This window comes from Varroa destructor, unplaced genomic scaffold, assembly GCF_002443255.2.
Source record: "Varroa destructor unplaced genomic scaffold, Vdes_3.0 BEIS01000007.1, whole genome shotgun sequence".
NCBI classification, from domain to species: domain Eukaryota; kingdom Metazoa; phylum Arthropoda; class Arachnida; order Mesostigmata; family Varroidae; genus Varroa; species Varroa destructor.
Window position 1 is genome coordinate 25,287,505 of NW_019211460.1, and position 24,115 is coordinate 25,311,619.

The 24,115-nt window shown below is 43.3% G+C and overlaps 1 protein-coding gene and 1 long non-coding RNA gene across 2 annotated transcripts in view; one reads left to right on the top strand and one right to left on the bottom strand.

Moving 5' to 3' along the window:
- LOC111254748 (uncharacterized) overlaps window positions 1-6,765 on the bottom strand; it is a 92,270-nt gene extending 85,505 nt beyond the window's left edge. The window contains exon 1 of the long non-coding RNA XR_015316309.1: window positions 6,519-6,765. This is a non-coding gene — a long non-coding RNA (uncharacterized LOC111254748). The remainder of the gene's footprint in view (window positions 1-6,518) is intronic.
- The window catches only part of LOC111253933 (lachesin-like), a 203,593-nt gene that overhangs the window by 20,915 nt on the left and 158,563 nt on the right, over window positions 1-24,115 (top strand). The gene's annotated exons all lie outside the window — the stretch shown is intronic.

The window sequence follows — 24,115 nt, forward strand, 5'->3', positions numbered from 1 at the left end:
GCCGTTCCCCTCCAACTCGTATGAGACGATAATATTTTGCTTGAATACTGCTTAGTTAAGGCGGTGGATGCATGTATTTCCCGTCGCTTCGCTTTCCAGTAGCCCTGATCGTTCCCTTGTTTGATTCCCGTTGATCGGAAAAACAGGGAATAATTCATTTAGGGATTCTAGGGATTCAATTTTACTGGCGCTAGACCAACATGCTGGCTAATATGAGTGGATAGGAATTAGCGCACTGCTCGCCCAGTTTATCTGTCAGTACTCCAGACGGAGCTAGAAGATGCCTTAAAAAAGAATGCACATCGTTTGTTGTACTGCCGTTCGTATTAATGGCATGTAACACGTGGCGATCTTCAGTAAGCATTGATGTGCGCTCGTAACGCTTCATATAGGCTCGAATATTGCGCAGGGTGGATGCACCACAAGACTACCCATTTATCGGATTTATCCTTTTTCATTTGGCCACCGGTCCTGACCAGCCCGGTTGTTTGGAGCGTGCACACCCTAACATTTTCGTCATCGTTATTTTCCTTCCCTGAAATACAACTACAGCTAAGCCATGGTGAACCTGGCAGGGGCATCGAGATGCACAAAAGCGGATCATTAGTTCCGATATGCAAAGTGAGAAGCTGTGCGCCATGACTGTCGTGTGTATCAGAGGGCACATTGACTTAGTTATGTAAAGAAAACCCAGCAATCGAATGAGAACACAAAAAATCACGGCTGTCTTCTCGCACGTGGCTACAATTTATATTAGGACTGCGCTAATGGGAGCCAGCGACAGTTTGCACCGCGAGCCCCTTCTCCCTTCAGCCGCTTCATGCGCTGTTGACTGGCATGGTAGTTAAAGCAAAGTCTTAACTCATTTGCCATGAGCTAAGCTGGTAGGCCGAATTGGTCACCACCTGGCCGTTGGTCTTTGTAGGAAACGCAGAATCCGTTATGTAGGCTTTAGCAATCGAATCAAGATCTATGTGATCGCATATTCACATATCAGAAACTAAGAAGATAAAAGGTCTATCCCGGACTGTAGTACGTGCAGCCGGAAAAAGCACAACGTTTGACCAAAAACGATAATCCAATCGGAGGGCTCACAATTGCTAATTATAAGCTATTTGTCCGCTCTTGCCGTGTAACACTTATACGTCCACTACTCCCTATATGCGTAGAAGGGCTTTAATGATAATCGTTCACATTTTTTCCCATGACACTAGCAGTACTAGTAGTCTCTCGCCGTTGACGTTATTGTCGTACTACAAAGCGACACAAAACGATTAAAGGATACGTTGTGTTACTGACCTTTGCTTATAACCTTCTTCTAATAGACCTCTGTGAGACTCTAGATAAAATGGGGTGTAGAAAGGGAGAGACGAGGAAGTGAACATTCGTTCGGGGACAGCGGCGTTGCAAGTTGCTGAAACACATGAACTGAGACTTAAGAGTTCCTTCTCCTGTTGGATTACACTCAATTATTCATCCTGGTCATCGCCGGTGAGATGAAGGCAATACTATCAAGGCCCACAGCGTGAGTCCTGTTCTGCCATGTAAGCTGTGCCTCTCTGCTGCTTCTGGGCAGGATATTGTTGTTAACGATGATGACAATCATGTGACCATGATGCCTCAGTTGCTTTCTGCTCTAATCGCAGCTGAGCGTTGCCGTTCCGCCTGTAGCGAAGGGCCACCGAATCAGAAAATCTTAGTCAAAGGCGAAAAACGACAGCTGGCGGTAGGATGCCCAGACAAGAGGCAAAAAGTGAGTACAGCTAAAGACTGATACTAGGGACACAGGAAAAAGGAGCAGGAAAGCTCGCCCCAAATGACCCTCACTTGGCGGGATAATCTATAGTGGATGTTATTCCTTTCAAGACTACTCATATTGTAGTGCTGCGGACGCCGTCTAGAAGCAGCTCCAGTCAACGCGACGCCAGTAACAGCAGCCAGCAAAGTCTTCCCTGTCGTTAAGTTCCATCTCTCATACCACTACACATACCGTTGCTAGAAGATCTAAAGTGTTGAAGTCGACCCGGAAAGAAGAAACCGAAAAAGACTGCTGAAAAACCGAAAAAACAGAGTCCCTATAAACAAACCGAGTCTAGCAGGACTGGATCGGGAAGCCATCGATGAGCGTTGCCAAATAAACAGCTAACGCTTAAAGAACAGACTCGAACTTCAAATCGACGAACCGAGCAACGAATACAATTGCTTGGCCGAGCTCAATCCGGCGTGACCTCCATCGGATGACGGTTTAACGAGACTGAGCTAATGTGGTCCGGCTACCGGTAGGGCTGTGAATTGTTTCAGCCATGGATCGAGAGGCAGTCAGATTTCTCCCTCGCTAATCTTGTCAAAGACGTGTCCTTCACAGAAAAAATCACAGCTGTGAGAAACACACGAACCGACACTTGAGAGTTCCTGCTTCCGTTGGATTATACTCAATTATTCATCCTGGCCGGCGCCGGTGAGGTGGGGACGGCGGCACAAGGGACGGGGACAAGGCCCACAGCGTGAGTCCTGCTCTGCCTTTCTGCTGTTTCTGGGCGTGATATTGTTGCTAATGGTGATGACAATCATGTGACCATGATGCCTCAGTTGCTTTCTGCTCCGATCCCAACTGAGGGTCGGAAATGGATAGAAAACGGGAAAACGGATATGAAGTTTAAAGCCTGAGATAGACCCTGAGTCACACATTTCGAAATCGATTAGCGTAGTTCTCTAGTGACAGTAACACGGGTGAATAAAGATGTTTTTCCATCAAAAATGTTTCCGAAATTTGTCGTAATTCTTTTTTTTGCCTGCTTTCTATTCGTCTATTTTCAAAGCTATGATTTTTGAAAACAACCCCTTTTCATTCAATGCTCAAAGTCGTCACTTTTAGTGTTTAGTTATGGCCTAGGATACAATGAATGAGAACAAGAATCCCGTCTTTACCACGAGGTAAGTAATTGATATATATATATATATATATTGAATAAATTTAGCATGAAATTAGAGTCTCTACAAAATCGCATAGCCACCTACATTTTGAAGCAACACCGGGTAAGACAACGTTATTAATCAGCCGAAAACTGCGAAATCAATTGCGGATTAATTTTGCATGATAATCATTGCCGCAATTGTTAGCAGAAAAATTTCAGAAGCCCGCCATTTAAAAAATTCTAACCTATATTTATATCCAAAATTGTGCTGCTATATATTTATGTACATATTTTTTTATGATGCAAAAATTGAATTTACTAAATTAATTTCAAAATATCGAAGTAGGTAGCACTCATTGTGGAACCGACTTCCTAACGACCACTGAGTAAGTTTCAGAAAAGTGGTATGGAAATATTGGTTCTATGAATGAATTGAACCTTCGAAAGAATGAAAACTATAGAGAATTATAAGCTCAATCAACCAAGCCTATACTGCATTAGTAAGCGGTTGCTTTAGTCTATGAATATCCATATTATCTCCCACGAAACTTCCAGGCACCTATCTAATCATACGTCGAATCAGGTTCGTGGTTACGTAAGCCTAACCTTCATTATAAGCTCGTCTGGCTCGTTGTTGCTAGGACAGCGTCTGTCAAACATGAATCGCTTATTACTGTAATTTGGTAGTACAGGCCGGGCCAGCTATAGAATCACAACCGTCAAGAGGATTTGACCGTCATCCAACTGCCAATGTTGCCTATGCATGAATAATAGATTCGCGCCCGCCTTGTGACAGTTAAGATACTTTGGAGAGTCCTGATGAAATAAAGAAAAAAAAAATGTGCTAAACACCTAAGTAGATAGACGACACACTAAGCAATGCAATAAACGTAGACTACAAAAAAAACATAGGGATATAATTTTTTGATAATACGAACTAGCGTTAAAATAAGTATTTTAGGATCACGGAAACACATTATTTCCTTGCGTTTTTCGTTCCTGATTTTATCCGTGGTAGGGTCCCACTCCATTTGAAAAATTTTTCTGAAAAAGGACTGAGTCCAATTACCCTTATATTCTTTAATCCCTTCTGATTCTGGCTTCGATAGTCCGACGAAGTATCTTGCCTAACAAAAACACTCCAGAAGTTGTAAAAGCGATGACAATGTATGTGTAATGGTAATTTCAGTGCAAGCAAGGTTAATTAATTTCTCTTTCTTTGTTTGTTACGTTTGAAAATCCAATAACAAGCCTCGACAGCTTCACAACTTAGGCACTTGAAAAATCGACAGAAAACATGGCTATACTCAGAGCTTTCGATGCAGGGTATGTCAAAGTCTATTTCAATGCAAGATGTTATCAACAAAAAGAAAACTTGCCCACTAACTAAACCCAAAATGCAATTTACATTACAAGATACATTAATCGTTACATTAAATTAATTCATAGTGTAATTAGAAAAATTCCAATGAACCCTATAACTTTTCTTGTAAAAGAACTTTTTGAGTTTAACCCAAGTAAATTACCGCTCTGTTTGCTTTATGCACTATTGTGCCTTTTAATGGATCACACATGTCCTGTAAAGATGCATTTGAGCCACCGAGTTCTCGTCCGTGGTTTAGCTCTCTAAATTACCATCAGGTATAACATTAAATACACGACTACCTATATGCATATTGTGCTATAGAATTTTCAACGCCTATTTCTTTCTGTAGAATAGATATAGAGCTAGCGCTACAAGTGTACATGCTTCATTGATATAGAAATACGTGAATGGCGAGCTGCGAGTGTACACGCTTTCTCTGAGTACGTATGCGGACCGTCGTCATTAATAATCCATTTTACCATCATTTACCATGGCGTAAAGTAATCTAATTGAAACGCAAGGTTCTATAGCAAATATCACAGGCTTCCCTTTGTATAGCTCCGACTACATTTTTACAAAGAAATCTCTTAATATTTGTATCTAATTGTTAGGTAAACGATAACCTTGTGGTGGAAATTTTCTTCTCAACTATTTTGTTCAATCCAGGTAATAATACGATGCGAGAGGGCACGTAGATGTCTTACACAGGGAGCCAGCGTTCGTATAAATGAGATATAGGCCACAATAGGGATTCAAATTTTGTACTCGGATACGCAATGATTTTTGATGTATTCACATATCCGATTAAAGCGTATAGCTTCTAGGAAAAATTTTGCCATTTGCAGGTTTTTTGTGTAAACCCAAATCAGCGACCTCTCGGATTCTAGTTACTTATCTTTATCATGGAGGACTGATAATTACGAGGGATGATATGTAAGATATGGCTTGAACGAAATACCCTCCCGCTCTGCTACACAAAGTTATCAGGTATTTATGTTTGAATTAAACATTATATTATCTAAGCAAACCCACAAGTATCCTCGTAAATCGCCCAGCGAAACTGGACAATACCTTCATTAATAACCATGATTGTCCTGGCATCGAAAATTCTGGAAAGTATGCATATGCCTTTCCAGTGCTTGTACACAGAATCTACGAGTCCGGCAAATCATCTTTATATACGCTAAATGATACTCAGAGCATTAAACTTCGAACACTTCAAGATATTGGACGCGTATCGTCTTACTTGCAAGACCGAACGTTTTCATTATCCATGTAAACTGCTGGTTGTAACGATACGCTAGGCAGTATCTGGGTAGAACGCTCGGCCTCAATCTAGAATCTGTGAGTATATATAGTACTATATTTCTTCATTTTCATGCCTATTATTTTATTAAACGATAGCACCTTGTATTACAAAAAACGACCAATGGAATCATAATCTGGGGGGTTAAACAATTAAATTATTTTACGGCTTCCCCAGTTTGACGTTTTTATACGGAACGTCTAATGACGATTGCACCGTGACCAAGAGCAAGCACCACCTCACAAACAAACACATAGATTATACGAGTAAGTAACGTATATTCACCATCTGAATGAATGAACGAACCTCAGCTGGTGCATACAGTTTATATGGCGAAAAGGCTATTTACTGGCATACAGCCGTGGAAAAATTGCCTTCTATCCAATCATTAGAGTTCATATCGGAATCAGAAAGAAGAATCCTAGGTTACATGAAGCTTTGTCACCGTGAACGATCTTCAAATTCCTAAGTTCGTTGAGATCTACCTGACGCATTTGATTATTGCCAATACTCACTATTACTACTCAAATGACTAGCAGTGGTCGTAATCGAGAGATTGGTGCTAGACCACTCTTCAATTTATATCTGCGTCAATCGAGGGGGTATTATATCTAAGTGCAGATGGTTGAAGAGACTGTTAATTCTTCATCGCCACTTTCAGTAAGCATCTAAGATTGAGAAACCATTTAGTGCAAATGTAAACACTTGAATATCATTGGCCGTAACCTATGTCGGTGCAATATCGTGAAAGGTGCGGCATTTAAATTGATAATGCGAAAAACGTATTCACAACAATTAAGGATATCTTCACTCCCCATAACCTTTCCGTAAACCTAGTACGCGCTCATACCAACTATTATACGCCTACGCTATTGCATTGTATAGTTGTAATAATTTACAGGATACAAATTCACAATATGATAGGATTTACCTGCCTAAGTATGGTAGCTGCGAGCTCACAGGCATGCACGCTATTGCCACGGCTCTCCCTAACGTATGCATATAAGTAAGTCGGCGTTCAAAAGGCAGTGACAAGCTGACGGCACAAAAATTGAAGTTCAACTCGAGTTTGCCGCTTCTCGCCGGAGAGTTTTATCACCGTCAGCGCCTATACGTTACGTCACTTGTAAAACCGAGCTTAAGGGTACAGACTCGCTTATAGCTCGTTCGTGTAGAGCTCCTATCGCAAACTACTGCGTCCACCATTACTATCGCCCGCCATATATTCCCTTATCATCCTATTCCTTAACCCTCACACAAAGGATCTGACCGCGCCGGCATTGTCCAAAGATCTAGGGCTAATATGTCACGCTAATACGCGATCAACGCGTGCGTCGCTTCCCTACAGATTTGCCATGTTCTCACCTAGACCTATTGTGCTCATAAGTAAACGCACTTTTCTAGACAATAGAGTCTGCTCCTCCCCCCCAGGCGTCCATCCGTCAACAACTCGCGAAGTTGCAGATATCCCCTTCCCGTTCGCTTTACTGGTAGTTCTGCGCAAACCCTGGCTGGTCTTTGCTAGTAGTAAGTATATAAAGCTTCTTACCCAAATTTTTTTGCTGAAATGCCACCGTCGTATGAGAAAGCGCATATATATATGGGTATGTATATATATATATATATATATATATATATATATATATATATACATATAGATATATATACCTATGCGTTATCGGAAATAAACTCAAGAAGGATAAATAGTTTAGCTAGCGTTGGTTTTCAGTGGCCACTTAAAGAGTTGATCGAAAGCTGAAGGGATTCTTTCTTTTTGAATAGTAATAACAAATGAATTCGTATTGCGAAACAGGGTATTATAACGCCTTTAACCTGTTATACATATGTACCAGCATCCTTAACGACTCTTCGTTTGACTTATTTCTCTCTCTATGGATCTTGATAAACCTGATTGGCTTTAGACTATTAACTTGAATATAAGTCCCCAAAAAGATAAGAGTAGAAAAACTTTTGCTCTTAGGCACGTTATGGTTTGAGGTCTAGTCGGCGTAGGGACATTCCTTTTTGTGCTGGGAGTCAGTCGTCTGATAAGATCCCTAGCGGCGATACCGGACGTAAAACACAAAACGTAGAAGCTCAACTATCTCATACATTATGCCCATAAATGTCTTTAGGCCATTGGTCAATGATTGGGGAGATGGTTTGTTGCTACGTTTTTGTTACTTAAAAACGTCTGGATAATACTTTTTTGTACTGGGCGGGCATAACCAGAAAAACCTTTTATTATGAAGGCTGAGCATCATGCTTAGCTCTGGCAATTGCGCTGAGTTTCGTCAATCCTATACCCATTAGTCTCATTTTTTCTCTTGTGCCTCATTCTAGGCCAACCCAGAGCTGTCTTTGATAGCACTACGAGTTAATTCGTTTCTCTAATGCAAGCTGTTTATGGATGCTTTTTATACTGTTAAAACTCTATGCACTTAATGCAAGTTGTACCTTCTATCTAATCAGTCATGGCCAGGATCAACTCGCCCGAGTTCTAAAAAACCGCCTCAAGAATGCTTACATTACCATACCGTTCGATATGCTGTCGGTGTCCATTTCCACAAAGTCGGGAGAAAGAGTTCCCGAGATGGCCACCACTGGAACTGCGCCCGCCAGAACAGTCTACATTGTGTCAGGCGGGGATAGAGCAGCACGAGCAGCAAATGACAGAAAACTGGCAGAAGAGCTCGTTTCGTTAATTTTATAATCTGTCAGCGCAAACAAATGGAAGCCATCTTTATCATCAGACGCCGAGCGTTACAGCCTGCCCCGGAGTCGACCGAACGCTGACTCCGCTACGCTACATGCTAACAGAATAAATCGAAAGGAGTGGAAGGCGTAAAGCTTATAGATGAAAGAGCCTCTAGATGGCGCTACCTGATGCATGCAGTTTGGCATTTTGTCGCTATTAGCACGAAGAAAAATAATCAAAGAGTAACAGCGAGAAAATGAGAGAAAGATCAAAGCTAATATGACCCTCGTCCTCCTATCTTGAATTCAGCCTTCCTCATGGGGATAGGTTCGCGAGCCCACCAAAGAGCCCTTGTAACAACTCATGCAAGGAGGGGAACATAACGCCAATGGGTGTGCAACGCTGTATTGAAGCGGCTACCGTTTGTTGCTTTCGCTATGTGAGGCCAGCTCCTTTCTACGGGTGACTGTAACCCAAGCAGCCGCTTTCAGCACGAATTAATGCATGACCCGCGTGTTATTGGCTTGATTTTTTTCCAAAACTTTATTACTTCGTCACACCCCACTAGAAATTATCCCGTTTGCTAAAGTGAGCTCGTTCAGACTTCTCAAGATTGTCACACCACCTGCAGCCCTTTTCAGCTTTTGCATGACGCATTTTGTAGCAAGAGACAACGCCACCAAAACCCGCCAGTTAGTTTGCATCAGAACGAATGGAAAGTGGATCCTGGCGGCCAGGATCCATCGGGGAAGGAGCAGAACAACAGGTACCTACGTGAAAATAGCGTTATTAAAATAGGATTATTCCAGACTGATAATAGTAGTACTAGGCGCTTTCAATCGCGCTCGATAGTTCTCGGGTTCGTTGTGACTGCCTTGGTGTCGTTGGTTCCTAGAAAAGATGGATAAAACAAACATAAGTGAACGCCGCCGCGGTGCAGGCGGATTTGGCCATTATCTAGATTAATGATCTCTTTAGGCTGTTAAGGAAATATTTGAAAAACCAAGGGAGCATGGAGGCACGAAAACCAGAACAGGATTAGGGAACGGAGGCTTGGAGGGTCTTTGACATTACCCCAAATCGTCCTGTCGTGGGTGGGTGGATAACCTTGGATATAGGATATCGGCGTCGGCCTTTAGCAATCACCGTCGCCGCTAATGTCAGATTTCATCGCATCGATAGTAATTCCCATATTGAAGCTAAGGGTGGGAACAAGGACAAAGGCCACGTTTAGCACAGAGTGACACAAAAAGACTGCCTTTACGCCACTCTGCTTACGAAAATGCTGAGCAACGCAAAGGTGTCCTTGTACGATACGGGACCATAACAGGATAAAGATTAACTAGAGGAAGCGACATCATCTGGGACAATGTATGTTGCTAGGTGTTGTTTAGTGACATCGTCTACTTTGAATGATGAACACATCCGTACAGCCAAAGATACACAGTTATGAAGAGCTTGAGCTGTTACACTATAGAACAAAAGTGATAAAATGGCGAAAGATACAGGCGCGGCGGCTTATGAAACCTATACATTCACTATATGACGGATAGAATTTTTGACTATTATTAACTAGCGATAGCGTGATGATCGTGTTGCTTGACGGAAGGACGGTTTAACCGGGATATCGGACAGACACAAGACTAATACATATATGTAATCTCTCATCTACAGTAAATTAACGACGAAGTTTGTATTATTATTTATATATCGAAAATCTCGTAGACGGGCCGAACGATTTTTCAAACAATGATGATTGTGTTTGTGTAAATTATCCAGGCAGACTGACGAGAGGACCCGATATGGGAAACAACATGTGTATATATTGCACGTGAAATTTCGTCTTTATGTTAAAAAAAATCATATCGCAACCATTTTAGATGGTCTTCGAAAGACAACGATGGCTCGACCAGTCAAGTATCGTAATATTCTTTTTTGTTTCGCTATTACGTCATCGGTCGCTACTAACGGTGTTTGCTATCTCTACGTAGCCCATTAAAGCCAACTCTCAAGATCAAAATATATGCCCAATAAAAACCCTTGCCTTTCAGAAAAATCGATTCAAAGCTAGCCAGACACAATTAGACCTCGATGGCTAAGGAATATGTCGAGCTAGGATGGATACCTGGTTCCAAAAATAAAACAGTGTAATACTTTCCCTTTATGAGTAAAGTTCTACAGTCATAAGTACAGGCTACTTGAAAACTTACACAATCGTAACCTCAATGATTAACTCGCCATATAGATGTATCATGCAAGGGATTCGAGAAGAACACGCTTAAAAGTCATACAATTTTATAGGGGGTTGCGTGACTTGTTGAATCCCCTAGGCGTTCCTGAACGCATCCAAAATAATAGGGTAGAAAACATCCAGGACTTACCGCCGTGTAGTTAAGCCTACTATAAGCGACGGCCCACTATCACCAACCGGTCAACTATGCGCGCATACATAAAACGTCTACGTAACTTAAGATCGAGCCTAATGTCCCGAAAGAAATTAAGATAACAATTCAGCTTTTATGTAATTATTGATAAAATTCATATAAAAGACTAAGTCAACATTAATTTACTCAGTTTTGGACGACCCTTAAGATGCACTTCCATGCAAATTTGCGTCTGTGGTGAAGACACCTACCTCCTTGGGTAAGAAGTGATGATAAAGGGCGATGGGAATTCATCCATCGCTATTTGTGGATATAACTGAGTTTAAAATCCTTACCTCATTTGAATAACTTTCTACGTCTGGCAATCTCAAAATTAACATTATTCTTCGCACGAAAACCTCAGCATGAGTTGTTCTCTATCCTAAACGTATACTAGATATGAATAGATGGCATAGTCATGCTGGCGTTACCAAATCCCATCTGCAAGTGATTTATCCAACTCATCTTTTTAGAAAAACCGCTTCCGCCGAGCTATGTGTATATACAATTTTTGCACAAAAACTGCGATAGATCAAATTATAGTACGTTCACAGGAGTCGTGCATTTCCTCGTGAAGTTATTTTGTTATTTTCGTATGTAAGTAACAATGAACAATAACGGCACCAGTACTTATGGCTGATAGGACCTGCCAATGACTGTTAAGTATACACTACCTCGGTTTCCAAATCATAAGTGAGTATTTTATTTTATACAAATAGCACCTAATATACATAGCGAACTGTGCCGTTTTGGTAGCCTTAATTGCGTTACTCGCATTTCGTTGAAGGTTCCGGATCAAGCATATAGGAGATTTTTAATAATTCAACTGGCTCCGATCTACCCTACGTATGAGTGTACATCTAGATGTCTATACAAACACACAAGAACACATATTCTCAACACTGAGTTGGTAAGCATTGAAGTTTTGCCCCGATTGACGCGGCCGGCCTGTCGTTGCTGCATTATCAGACAGATTGGTAAAGAAAATCTCAAACAGTATTTGAATATGAATAGCAACCAGCGGCGACGGGGTATTCGTCGCTTCGATGGCTCCCCCAGCAGAATCGCGCATACCGTCTTCGCGATTCCCTCTTTGCCATACACACACACCCACCCACACGCTGAAATACACATGAACACGTCGATGACTTGCCTGCTACGTCAGCGCGCCAGGTCCCGCACCTACCACTTCTCACCTTTGTTTAGGGCGGCGAGCCATTCTGGGCACCTCCAACAACAACAGCAGCATCCGTTGTTGCATAGATGGAGACAAGGGGCACTAAGGCATTGAGACGTGGAAGAGTACAAGATCTTTTATTTCATTCATAGCAAATCAGACAACCTTCCATTGACTGTGCAGGCCTTTTCGGCTCAAGTCGCCTCTCCGCCACCCCACCACACGGATCAGATAATTCTACTGCGTGATCGGAGCTATTCAGATAACTCCAAATAGACATCCGTCCTCTTCGACCTAGAGACCACCGCCTACTGGCACCCGACTTTCTTTCTCCCAGTGAAGACAGGAAAGCAGAAAAGAAGGAAAGTCTTACAGCGATATGTCGGTGAAGCTTCAGTGTCCCTGGGCTCACGCTAATGCGTTCATTGACTTCGTCCATCTCGACCAATCTATCAACCGGTCAACGGGTCGACCGAATTATTCACCACCAGGGGTAATAGGGAAGACGCCCAATGAGAAAGCAGATGGTGAAATGCGGGTCTTTGAATCTTCATTGGCTGCTCGCAGGCCTCCCTTTTGCGACGGAGCATCGAAAAGGATATCGATGTCGATTTACCGAAACTGAACTTTAGTTAAGCTCCTGGCCGTCACAATCGATCCAGGGAACCTCTTTAAAAACATAAGAGGGGAACATTCGTAATAAAATAGTGCATGAGTCGATATTCCCTGTAACTCGTCGCCGGATTCTATTTGACGTTCACTTTCATCATTAGTAGTATTCCAACAATATGGAAAAAGCATTTCTCGCAATCTGAAAAGAAGTTTCGATTTCCGATCATTTTATGTAGCAATTATAGGACGGTAAAATGTTGTCAATTCATAATCGTTTTCATTTGAGCGGTTTGTAATCCTACTGAAGTTACCACTGCGTCTATATACGGTAGAGCCAACAAGATTCGTTTGCGTCTCTAGGGGCTTAGTTAATCCAGATATGTTTTCCAAGGTGGGTGTTAGTGGGTAGCGACACGTTGTGGTCTAGATCCGAACCCGGGCACAAGCGGAGTTCGTTTCGTACTGGAAGTCACACGTCCGATAGAATGTCTAATGGCGATACCGGACGTAAAACTCGAAACATAGGGGGTTTTCCCTTTACTTTCCGTTGTCTAGGATATCCGTATTTTATCATTCTAGTTTAGAATGCCTATTTTGAGACGGTGTTAACGTTGCCAAATTATACATCACACTAAATAGGCAACGAAGGAGGTTGCGAGTGCGTAATGAAATGGTAAACGGAAATCAGTGCAAATGGGGCTACTGCCTGTACTATAGCTTGGCGTAAATTAGATTCTCTGGGTCCTGAATTTCGTTCAATGCGCCTAACTTGTACCCGGAGCGTTCCAAATGGAACCCAGTTCCGGGGTGCCCATACCATGTGTCCGTTTATGCACTGAGTCGATGGTGACATCGAAACGACTGATTTTCATTCGATGTTAACGTTTTAACACCTGCTCGTCACTGTTCAACGTTGCCGCACAGCTTGGGGAGCCTACGACCAATACAACGGCATGAATGTCCTCCCGTTAACAGCGGGCAGCGATCCGACGACGCACGACGGTTGAATGAGCACCCCCGCGTCTAACAGAGGGAGCAGCAGCACTAGCGGTTTTTTTAGTACTTTACTAGTACCAGCAGCAGCTGTATAAGAATGAATGCAGCAGATCTGGTCAACGAGCATAGACACACGGCCCGTTTCGCGCTGGGAACCAGCCGTCTGATGGAATGTCTAAGGGTAATGGCCAACGTAAAACTCAAAACATTTAGTTTACGTATAGTCAACGGTCCCATCTTTCGTGAACCCTACCTTTTCTCTAAAGAGAGGGGTAAGGGAATATGCACATTGTGAGCACAGCGTTCTGCGAGCACATGTTGGTTTCTATACACGCCAACGACCAGTTCTTATGGCACGTTCCGGCCAGTTTCCCAGCAAAAGCGGCTAAGGCTCTTATTATGGTCGTTGTTAGGGTCGCATTGAGCGAGTATCAGTTAGTTCGACCACGCTGGCTTCCACTCAGGACAGGCTGGTGAGGGTAACCATGTAGTAACAGTACTATGAACAACTATTACAATACAATAGGGATCAAGGAACGGGACATATCAAGCGACCACTGCGAGTATGTGTCTAGCTGTGTCGAGCGATGTCCAGAAATAGTGCGGGCAGTCTTCGCACCGCTAGCACTTGGTAAAATCGCCGAACGCCATGTTGTAACTGATGAGATGTCTGCGTCTGCTTCTCTACGTAGAAGCGCTTCAAGATTTCACCCTAGCACGAGGGGGGGGGGGGGACAATTGAAGGCAAACAGTAACAGTAGGAGGACAACCTTCCTTGTATTGATATGGGTCATAGGGTTCTTAAAGGCCGAACGGACTGGGTCGTGTCCGGCTGGACCGTTAATGTATACACAATGCAGATGAGAACTGATGGGGGAGTGGCCATTTGTCGCTCAGGAAAACCGCATTTTCCATAGCCTACTGCTGATTCGACGGGGCTCTGGTTTGATGACATTCCACCTTGCGAACTCGTAACCTTAACAATTTGTAAGCATCGTTTTCCGTTTGCAAAAACATCCTTCTTTTAATGTCATCAGTATGCAAACAGTGTTAGTTACTGCTAAGATTTAGTTGTCCACCTGAGCTTACCTAGAAGTTTATCTTTGTTTTCATTAGCGAATGAAATATCAATGCAAATCTGATTTTTCATGGTATTATCCCGCCAACGCCTTTCAGTAGCCACCGACGTCGCGACCATCACTCTTTATGCCACTCTTGCCGCCATCGTTCTTTTAAAGTAGATTGGTATTGTGTTCGGGGTAACGAAATGCGAACACCACTGATTCCAGCTGCTACAACTTCTACCGGTGCCGACGCATCCACCTTCTTTTACTGCTGCATCAGCACTTCATAGTCCACAGGCTCCATGAGAGCCTTACGTTGTCAAGAGAACCCAATCCCGGCGTCCCCGGTGAGGATAGGGCCAGGCTAAGGCTAACTTGTCTGAGGCCTAAGCCGGTGTCGCTGGCATCACAGACCACAGCAGCATGCTGGTGCATCTACCGTAATACCGTGTCCTCTAGAAAGTAGACTGACCATGGCTAGCGACTTGGAGGTTGGCCACCAGGTCCGTGTGCCTGCCAGCCTTTCTAGGACACACTCAGCGCTCATCCTTTTCTGCACTTTGAAATATAATATGGCTGCTGTAGGTGATCTACGTTGACTGTCCACCCGTCGTCCGTCGACTTGACTTAGGGTGGCCATGCTGGCAGTTATACAGGCCTTACATTGGCACACGCTCGTGGGCAGAGGCAGGAACAGCAGAGCCGCAAAACTAAGAGAGGGGCATCGTGTTTGTCAGATTGCAGAGCGCAAATCTGGTAGAAAGCGGCTACAGCAGCGGTGGTAGGTTAGGTGATGTCGGTCACCTAACATATCGCGTCACCCCACTACATACTGCAAGGTGGACAGCTTTACGCCCACAACTACTACTGCGCTTCTTTGTGATGCTAAATTCTACCGCGCGACCAGTGCTACGGTTGCCTGTGCTTCACCTCGCTTCTATATCACATCCACAACCTCCTGCCGTTATCCACTATGACGGACGACGAAGTACGGTGAAGTGTCGGGGATTGAAGTAGGATAGCTGGTAAGTGGCATCAAACCTCTCAGTAATAGTATGTGTTCGGCCTTAGCTCGAATTCCTATAGTAGATATCCACAAACATTCACGATGAGACTACTAAACTATAAGGAGTATACTAGTATCAGCTTTATACGTATATATGTTACCTTCTAGGCCCAATTTCGTGATGCAAAGTCTTCGAGGTCACTCGCTTACTGAACCAGATTGACCTTTAGGTTGTCAGGAGTGAAGCAGGTACGCGATACAGGAGACCAATGAGAAGATGCCCGTGCTCGTGACGTTGGTCGTTGTTGTTACCTCGATACCTCTAACGCTGTTGTAGGCTAAAGCGCATCATGGCTGTCCTGCGCTTGTTAGTGCCGCCAATGGTATGGCCTGTTGGCAACCACTGGCTGGTGCTGGGCTCAATAATGGCGGGAGCCATCTTGTACGATTTCCGAGGATCGGGCGTAGATAGAAAGAAGCGAACTGCAGCCGCGCTTTGCAAATATTGTGTGTTATTGCCGCTTGCGCTATTAGCAAAGGTAACATCGCAACGCTTTCTGTTGGCGTTTCTCACGCTGGATACACTGCTGCTGTCTGTACTGGTTTCAATTGAGCATGAGCCATCCTAAGGCATGCAAAACCTTAGTTTTTAAGGGGGCTCGGGAGTTTCAGCAATGCCTAGAGGCCAAACCATGCGGAGAGACGAAGAGGCCCAGAGATGAAGACGCAAATAGGACAAAAAGAGAAGAAGAAGAGGAAGGCAAGATTTAGTACCCAGCCTTTCCACCTCGGACGCAATAGCAAAGAACGACAAAGGGAGCGAGGCAAATAGGGCGATAAACAGCGAGGGAGAAACTGTCTTGAAGTCAAGAAGCAGTGGGAAGAAGGAGACCTTATGGTGTCGGAGTCATCGCACATACAAGACCAACTATAATGCTTCACAGAACAGATAGATGTGTTAAAACGGATGCCAATATGCTGTGCTTGTTACAAGCAGAGGCCTGTGCAGCTGCCCTTTGTATTATCTATAGGAGAGGACGGCCTGCAAGCCGGTGACAGCGTAAAGGACGGGGATAACGGCCTGAGGACAAGGTTGAGCGCAGAAGGCAACTTGAATAGGTGAGGCACTACAGCTGCTTTTACTTGTGTCGTTGCTAAAGCTATTGCTGCTGTAGAGGTTACAGACGCGATTGTGGCTTAGTTTGTTACAACCTAACGCCGTGTGAGACGTTGGCAACAACAAGCGATCTGCAGACTTTTTGGGTTGACTTAAGGTTGGGTGTACTCCTCCGTCCGCTGGGACGCATGCAACTGACAGTAGTCGCTCCTAGTGTCTTGTCAAGATGTTGCTAATACATACCTGTTGACAGGTGTTTGATAAGGGGCAAAATAAGGGGTACTAGTGCACAGGGACAGGCCATACTTCAGCTATACAAGCTAAGCTCCCTTTATTATTATAGCCGCAGAAGGGCAACTAACTGAGAAGTGTGTAAATCGGTTGACAAACCGTTCGAGCATTGGGTTTGTAGCCTACACTGACGACTACATCTACGCTCTTTTTATAGATTTTAAAATGGCCCGAGTACGACGTCGTGCTTTGCGCGAATGCACTTTTCTACATGCTGTTCTACTACTTACTCGCTGCATTTTCAGATTCTAGGGAAACCCAGATAAAGACATCACTGTGTAGCCCCACTGTATGTTTTATTGAAGAACATTAGAAATTGAATAGCAAGATTTGCCAATGGCGTATGTTACAACAACAGAAAATCTTAGCATTGTTCGCTGTATCGATGATAACTAACAAAACGACTGCTTTTCATTTTTGAGCTGTGTTGTCAATTGGGCCAGACGTTGTCCCGTCTTTACGTCATCGGGTCATTATCAATAAATAAATGATCATCGTCTGTTTGATGCATAACTGGTGATGAATATGAAGATAACAGGGCTTAATAATAGTTGTTATATAGGGGCCAGCTATAATAACTGTGCTCAGTAGATTTGTAGTAGAATTAAGTCACGGTACGTCCGCATACTTGAGGGTGCACATGTTCTCAGCCTCAAATTGCGTCAACTAGTCATTAACCCGTTATTGCGTTGTAAACAACTAAAGTAATATTTCTACGATGACATTGAACGTCTACCATCATCGATAATTCGTCATGGACCAGCCAGGCAAAAACTTGCCACGCATCTGAGTGGTACTAGGTTGCACTTATGCATTATGGTTTCACATGTGGTGTTGACTGAAAATCAGATAAACAGACAACGAAGGCTGTTCCCTGTGTCTATAACACTTCACAGTTGTACTGCCTTTTTTCTTTATAGAAGTTTAGTAAAATTAAGCCAACTAGCAAAAACTCAACACTTGTCAGTTCACGGTTGGCAAAAAAAAGTGTTTTGCGTTTGATGCCGTGACAAACTCTGCTAGATTCGCAGCTGTTGACCAACCAAGACGCTGTGACACAATGCGGTCAAGTGCTGCGGTGCGTTGAGATAGAGCTGTGTCTCTTTGACACACGCATTTCGAGGAATTTCATATGAGTTGCAAAATCACAGAGGTGGTATAGCTGACGTCACAGAACTGAGAAAATGCTCTTTTGTTTCTTATTTTTTTTTTACTGGTACCCGCTTTTTCTGTTACTTCCCCCATCTGGTTGAAGGGAGTAGATCAACCGCCTAGGGCGACCGAGGTTAAAAATTGCGTCACCGCAGAGGCAGCAATAGCAGACGATATGGAAAAACGGTTGGCGAAAGAGTAGCAAACGGCGAGCGAGCGAAGGAGACTGTGGTGAGAAACGAGTCCCAGCAAGAGCAACGCGATCGGGTGAGTGATTGAGCAAGTCAACGGGCGACAGAGATGAAACAATAACGTAACCACAAACACAACACAAGTGGATAGCTTACAGAATGCTAGTGAACATCCCGCATCCTGCCTGTCGGAGTAGCTACCCCACAAGTAGAGTTCAGCTTTGGGAAGGGGGAGTAGAGGTAAAGATGTTGGTATGGTTTATTCGAGTGTAGAAAGAGCACTTTTTCTTGCGCGTGGATGTGCAGCAGCAAAAGCGGCGGTGCACAAGAAAACGGCCGCGGCGCAGCTAGCCAAAATGGCGAACGGGTGGTACCGTCTTTAGGGTGTCCTCTCGCACGTTGAGCGTTACCGAAGCCTACCACGCTGGCCACGTACCTCCCCTGGGAGCAAGTTGCAATATCAAGGTTGCTGTTGTTGCTTTTCCTGCTGTTGCATCGGGATATGATGGCGGTAAGCCGACCTGAGTTGAGTCGGTTGTCTGACCTCGGTTGGCCTAAGAATATATATATATATTGGTCTATAGTAGATACCGAACCCTCCAATCCCTAGGTGGCGACTGGATATCTGGAGGCTGATACCGACCAACAGTAATCTCTCTTTTTAGATGCAGTTCCAGATGTGTGTATTTGTTGTGTTTTCTAAGCTCGCTGCGCACTTTCGGTTCCCTTGACGTTTCAACCAGTGTGTTAACCACAACCATTACGATCCTTCCGAGCCCCTATTCTGTTTTTCATAACTTTATACTTCTTGCTCTTCTTTGTGTCTTAGCAATACAGATTATACCTTAAAGTTCAGTTTCTGCACGAATAACATAAATCTGGCATCCAAGAGATAGCACCATTTGTACACTGGCGTATTGAGAAGCTCAAGCTCTTTTTAGCTGAGCCTTATATAGCTGTTTTCTGTTTCTCTTTATTTCTATCGTCTGTCGTTTTTACGAAACGTAGACCAGATTAGTAAAAAAAAAAAAAAAGCCTACACCTTTGCAAATACACAGATGCGATCCTGCATTGATTGGAAAGGTCCAATGCAGGTTTCTCAGCGCCCAGCCGCTACCGCTGGTGTAAACTAACGATAAAAACAGGCCTTGTTGGCCGCCCAGTCGAATCCGATGTTTATCCTTGGGGACCCGGTCTGTTGCGGTTCAGGTAGGTCAGTCAGGGTGGAAAAGACGGGAAGGAACCTCGTAAAGAGACGAAAAGTAAGCAGTAGGCGCTTGGGAGCTAGTGTTCGGAAAAGTCGGCAAGTCCGCGAGCTCAAATAGCCAGTTAGTGCCGCAAAAAGTTGAAATTGTTGTGTAAATTCCATTTGGGTACGCACGGTTGAGGGGAAGGAGAAAAAGGCGGCGCAACAAGCAGTGAAACAAACTGGCTTAGCCTCCCGCTGGCCTTACGAAGGTCCCTGTGCAACGATCTGCGCCGGCTGCGTCAGCCAAGGAGACAGTTAGCTAGATATTCGTTATAGGCTGGCAAGACGGAACGGTAGACTTGTATCTTTACACTGGGGGGTCGGGGTCTCGCAAAGGCCACCTGCATTTGAAACTACTGTTAACCGACGAAACCGTTGAGGAACGACATCAAACATATGGAAAACGCCACGTTGACGGAGTAGCAAATTGACACAACGAATATCGCTTAAAGGTGTGTTATAGGGGAATATAGACCACTGCGGTACTTCGCGGCTTCCCCTGGATATCCTTAAGTAAAATGTCTTAAATCTGTTTGTGATGCGCGGATCTATTTACTTGCCAAATCGACAACAGGATGTAGCACATTTGGCTAGTGCACGTGAATATTTAATAGCACCATTCCAAGATCAAGGTACTTTCTCTTGTTTAGGCAGTTAATGGAAGCCCTAGTTGACGCTGATGTCAATAGATGCTATGAAGATTCCCGAGAATAATTACTAATTCAGCATTTATAACCAGCGTATATAATACGGCTTCGCAAGCGAAAAGGAAGCCAACGCTCGCTGCAGACTCTCGGCTGAGAAACCTCGATTCGTTTAATGCCAGAGATACGCTATCGCATAATAGTTCACCTTTGGACGTTCAGCATAGAAACCTCAGCACATCGTGCCGATTGTGTTCGTAACTTCACTCAGCGTTAGGTGCGTCTGAAAAATTCGCTTTTATATATTAACTAGTTTCCCATCGAACGAGCGAAATAAATTTAACTTGGACGTAGTACATGGCCATTTTACACAAATCCTTGCCCGCTGTCTCGCTACTTTGCATATGGTAACCTAGAGTCGCTTGTCAGCAAGCAAGCAAGCAAGCGGTAAAATCTGAGTTACCGCTGCGTGAATACTTTAACCATATTAAAAAAGAAACACATGTCTCGTGCCGCAGCCGGTCGTGACTAATGTATACATATAAGGCTTCACAGCAAATTCGAAAGTGCTCAAGACTACCTTTATATATATATATATGTATGTATGTATGTATGTATCTAATTTAATCTCATGCCATTGACAGGATCACTATTCACCCAGCATGTTGCTAGATTTCTGCTTCGCCATACTATTGAACGGTGTCTTTTCCTGACAGATTTCGTCTTTTCATTGCGTCTAACGGTGATACCAACCGCGTTCGACTTTGACGACAAGCACACCAATCGTTTATTAAACCTGACGACGAAAAAATTAGGGACGATGTCACGCGTACTCTCAACCTCATCCATCTGGGGGCATTGATTAGTCAGAGCTGTAACGAGTGTGGTTAGTTCAAGTAGTGATAGTAACGTTTTGAAGAGCCGTTGCTTGCCTTCGTCGATCGGATCCAGCTGTGCGTTAGCGGTATCAGCTCTACGGGCCAATTAGAATGGTTTCATTCTCCGAGAAGGATGCGTCTAGGGGAGCTGAGTCATAGTTGCATAAACCCAATACGCAGACTAAGAACTATCGACCGTTCACCCTCATAATTCGCACGATGAGAAGAGGGTTGATCGACCACTTGGTCGAATTTGTTCAGCCAAGACCTGTATGACTCTTGCAGTGATTTTCATTGATGATAATAATAATAACAATAATGATACCAAAGGTACGTTCCGTTATGAGAATCAATGACTTTATTTAATGGAACAACTTCACCTTTTTGTTTGATGTGAGAGTCATGCTCCTTTGAAAAGGTAAAGCTGGAATCCTTTCAATCGGGCCTTTACCATAGACCTATAGTCCTATTTGTACCTGCGAGACCTATGGGATTAACAAAATGACAGGCATAATGGTAAATAAACGGTAAACATAAAGACACATTCGTGCGAATTGAATTGCTGACCAAGAAATTAGCCAACGCTACTGATGCAAATGATCGAAATAATGGTTAACGACCCAGTTTGTATTTTGCACAAAACTACTACGACAGGAATAAATTCATTTGGGCCCTTCAAGGATAGTATAGTTTCACTCCATAGTCCCTAATAATTCACAACGATCGTAGCATTGTACCGAGAGCTGTTGCCGGTCTATAAGTAGCATATTTATAATGTGAATGCACATAAACGCCCACATGTACTACCATGTGAACCTACTCAATAACGTTTGTCTCCTGTCTTCACCAAATCCATATATCATAATTGGACTCAACATTCGAACGTACCGTAGCCTTTCACCCTGCAAAAACTAAATATAAATAGGGCTAAAAGAAAAAAAACGCGTCGTGCTCTCGTTCTTCCGTAGACTAGAAGCGGTGCCAACTCACTCCTTTTTCCCTATACCAAAAACCAATCCCTTCTACCTATCGCCAGTCTTTGCCCATCCTCGCTTCACTGTTAAGTGCATCCGTCTTAGGGATTCGAAACTCGGATACATTGAAAGCGAAAAAAGGAAGAAGGAAAAAGTCTTCCGCGCCACAGCTTCGCTTCACGGAATGGACGCGTTAAGAGAGCCTACTCACCTCGGCTCGCTGTAGGTCGCGCATCGGCGACCCTCTCGCGGAGTCTAAGGGCAGCTCCGCCATTACACACCCGTTGCTATCTGTGAAATATCGAAAGTACTTAACGTCATATTTGAATCCATTTCGGAGGAAGCTACTAAGACGGCTATCCGTCGAACTAGCTTATCGGCAGCCACTGCACGCCAGTAACAATGACGATGGCTGCTAAGGTACCTCAGTAACGCCATCTATAAAGTAAGTTGGGAGGAGTTGTATCTGGCGACTTTTGATGACAATGCAATAAATCCTTACCATATCATAAGGATCTGCTAAAGCCGACGGGCTAAAGGATAGCTTTGCAAAGAACGAACTGTGCAAACTAAACAAGCTTTCCCAGAGAAGTACCCGCCGCTCGTTCCCTAGCCCTACATAGAGCGAAGTATCTGTTCAGCTGTTTAGATCGCGCTAATAATATAGTACAACTACAATTGCTACTTACGATACAATGGCCGTGGCCATAGTTTACACGGGGAGAGCGTTTATGCGGCGATTCGGTACTGATAGCATTTGTTTTTATCAAACCTAACAAGATAGCTACTATCTACAGATGTATCGAATCAGCAATGAATTTGCTACTCTATAAATAACAGTGTTCATAAAGCGCAAGGATAATTAAATATATAGGGTGCCCGGTCTAAATTGGGACAACGTTTTTGAGCTGCTTATAAAAACGGACACACGTTCATCCACTATCCATTATGTTTGGCACTAGAAGAAAGCCCCGTCTCCCAAGAGCGAAATCACAAATTCATCATGGTTGAAGCAGAAAGACTGTTTCTTCATTTCCAACGAAGGCTTCTTATGGTCAAACGTCTTCGTGCTGGGGGATTGTACTTAACTAAAAGTTTTTTTGCGCTGAATGGACGATAGACATTTATTTCTGATAATTTTGAATCTTTTATTACATAAAATAGCTGCTGCGTTTGACGGAATAATATCGACTATTAATTGAGCCATATCAATAAGCTCCAGCGGTTATTTTTTTTTCGACCTTTAACAGCCTTTCGACGTCTTGGCCCTCTTGAATCTTTGTACTCGCGGAACGTTACTTTCGGCCTTAAAATTGAATTCCGGTAGCCTTTGTGTATTTAAGCAATTCCTTAACGATCCCACACTTGTCAATATCCTTCAAAGCAGCGGTATCTTTAAAGAGATATTTACTGCTTAGAAGAGACATATTTTCAAAATGACAAGTGGGACAGTCTAAGCCCAGAATTGAAGTTGTAAACGAGACGAACGAGGGTGACATTAACAAAATACGACGCTCAAGGCTAACAATTTTAGCACATGTATTATTTCGGGAAATCTGTTTTTGTTTAGATATTATCGTGGGACAATTGGTAACTCACCCGAAAAAATCACTAAATATATATTGTCTATATTAAAATCTATTATTGTTTGTCAAAGGTTGAAGCATTCGAAAATACCAACAAGCCTTAAGCACAGCCTATAATAATTGCATTTAGTGGATATTTTTCGTTTATTTCTGTGTACATATCGTCAATATCATCGGAGCTAACACATTCAACCTATCTCTGTTCTTACAAGCCATCTAGGTTCTGTTTTTTTTTTTGCTTAATAACAACTAGCTTGCTGCAATATTCAGCGTAAGTTAGTTCAATAAGTCCAGTTTTTCTACTCTTTATTCTTTTATTTTTAGTCAGCTGAAAAACACTGATAATCACTGCGATATTATCAATATATTACTTTTTGCACGTTCATATACACTTGTTTAACTTCTTCTTTACCTACACTTTAAAAGCTTAACAACAAGCTATACAAACTAATTGTTTACTTCCATCCATC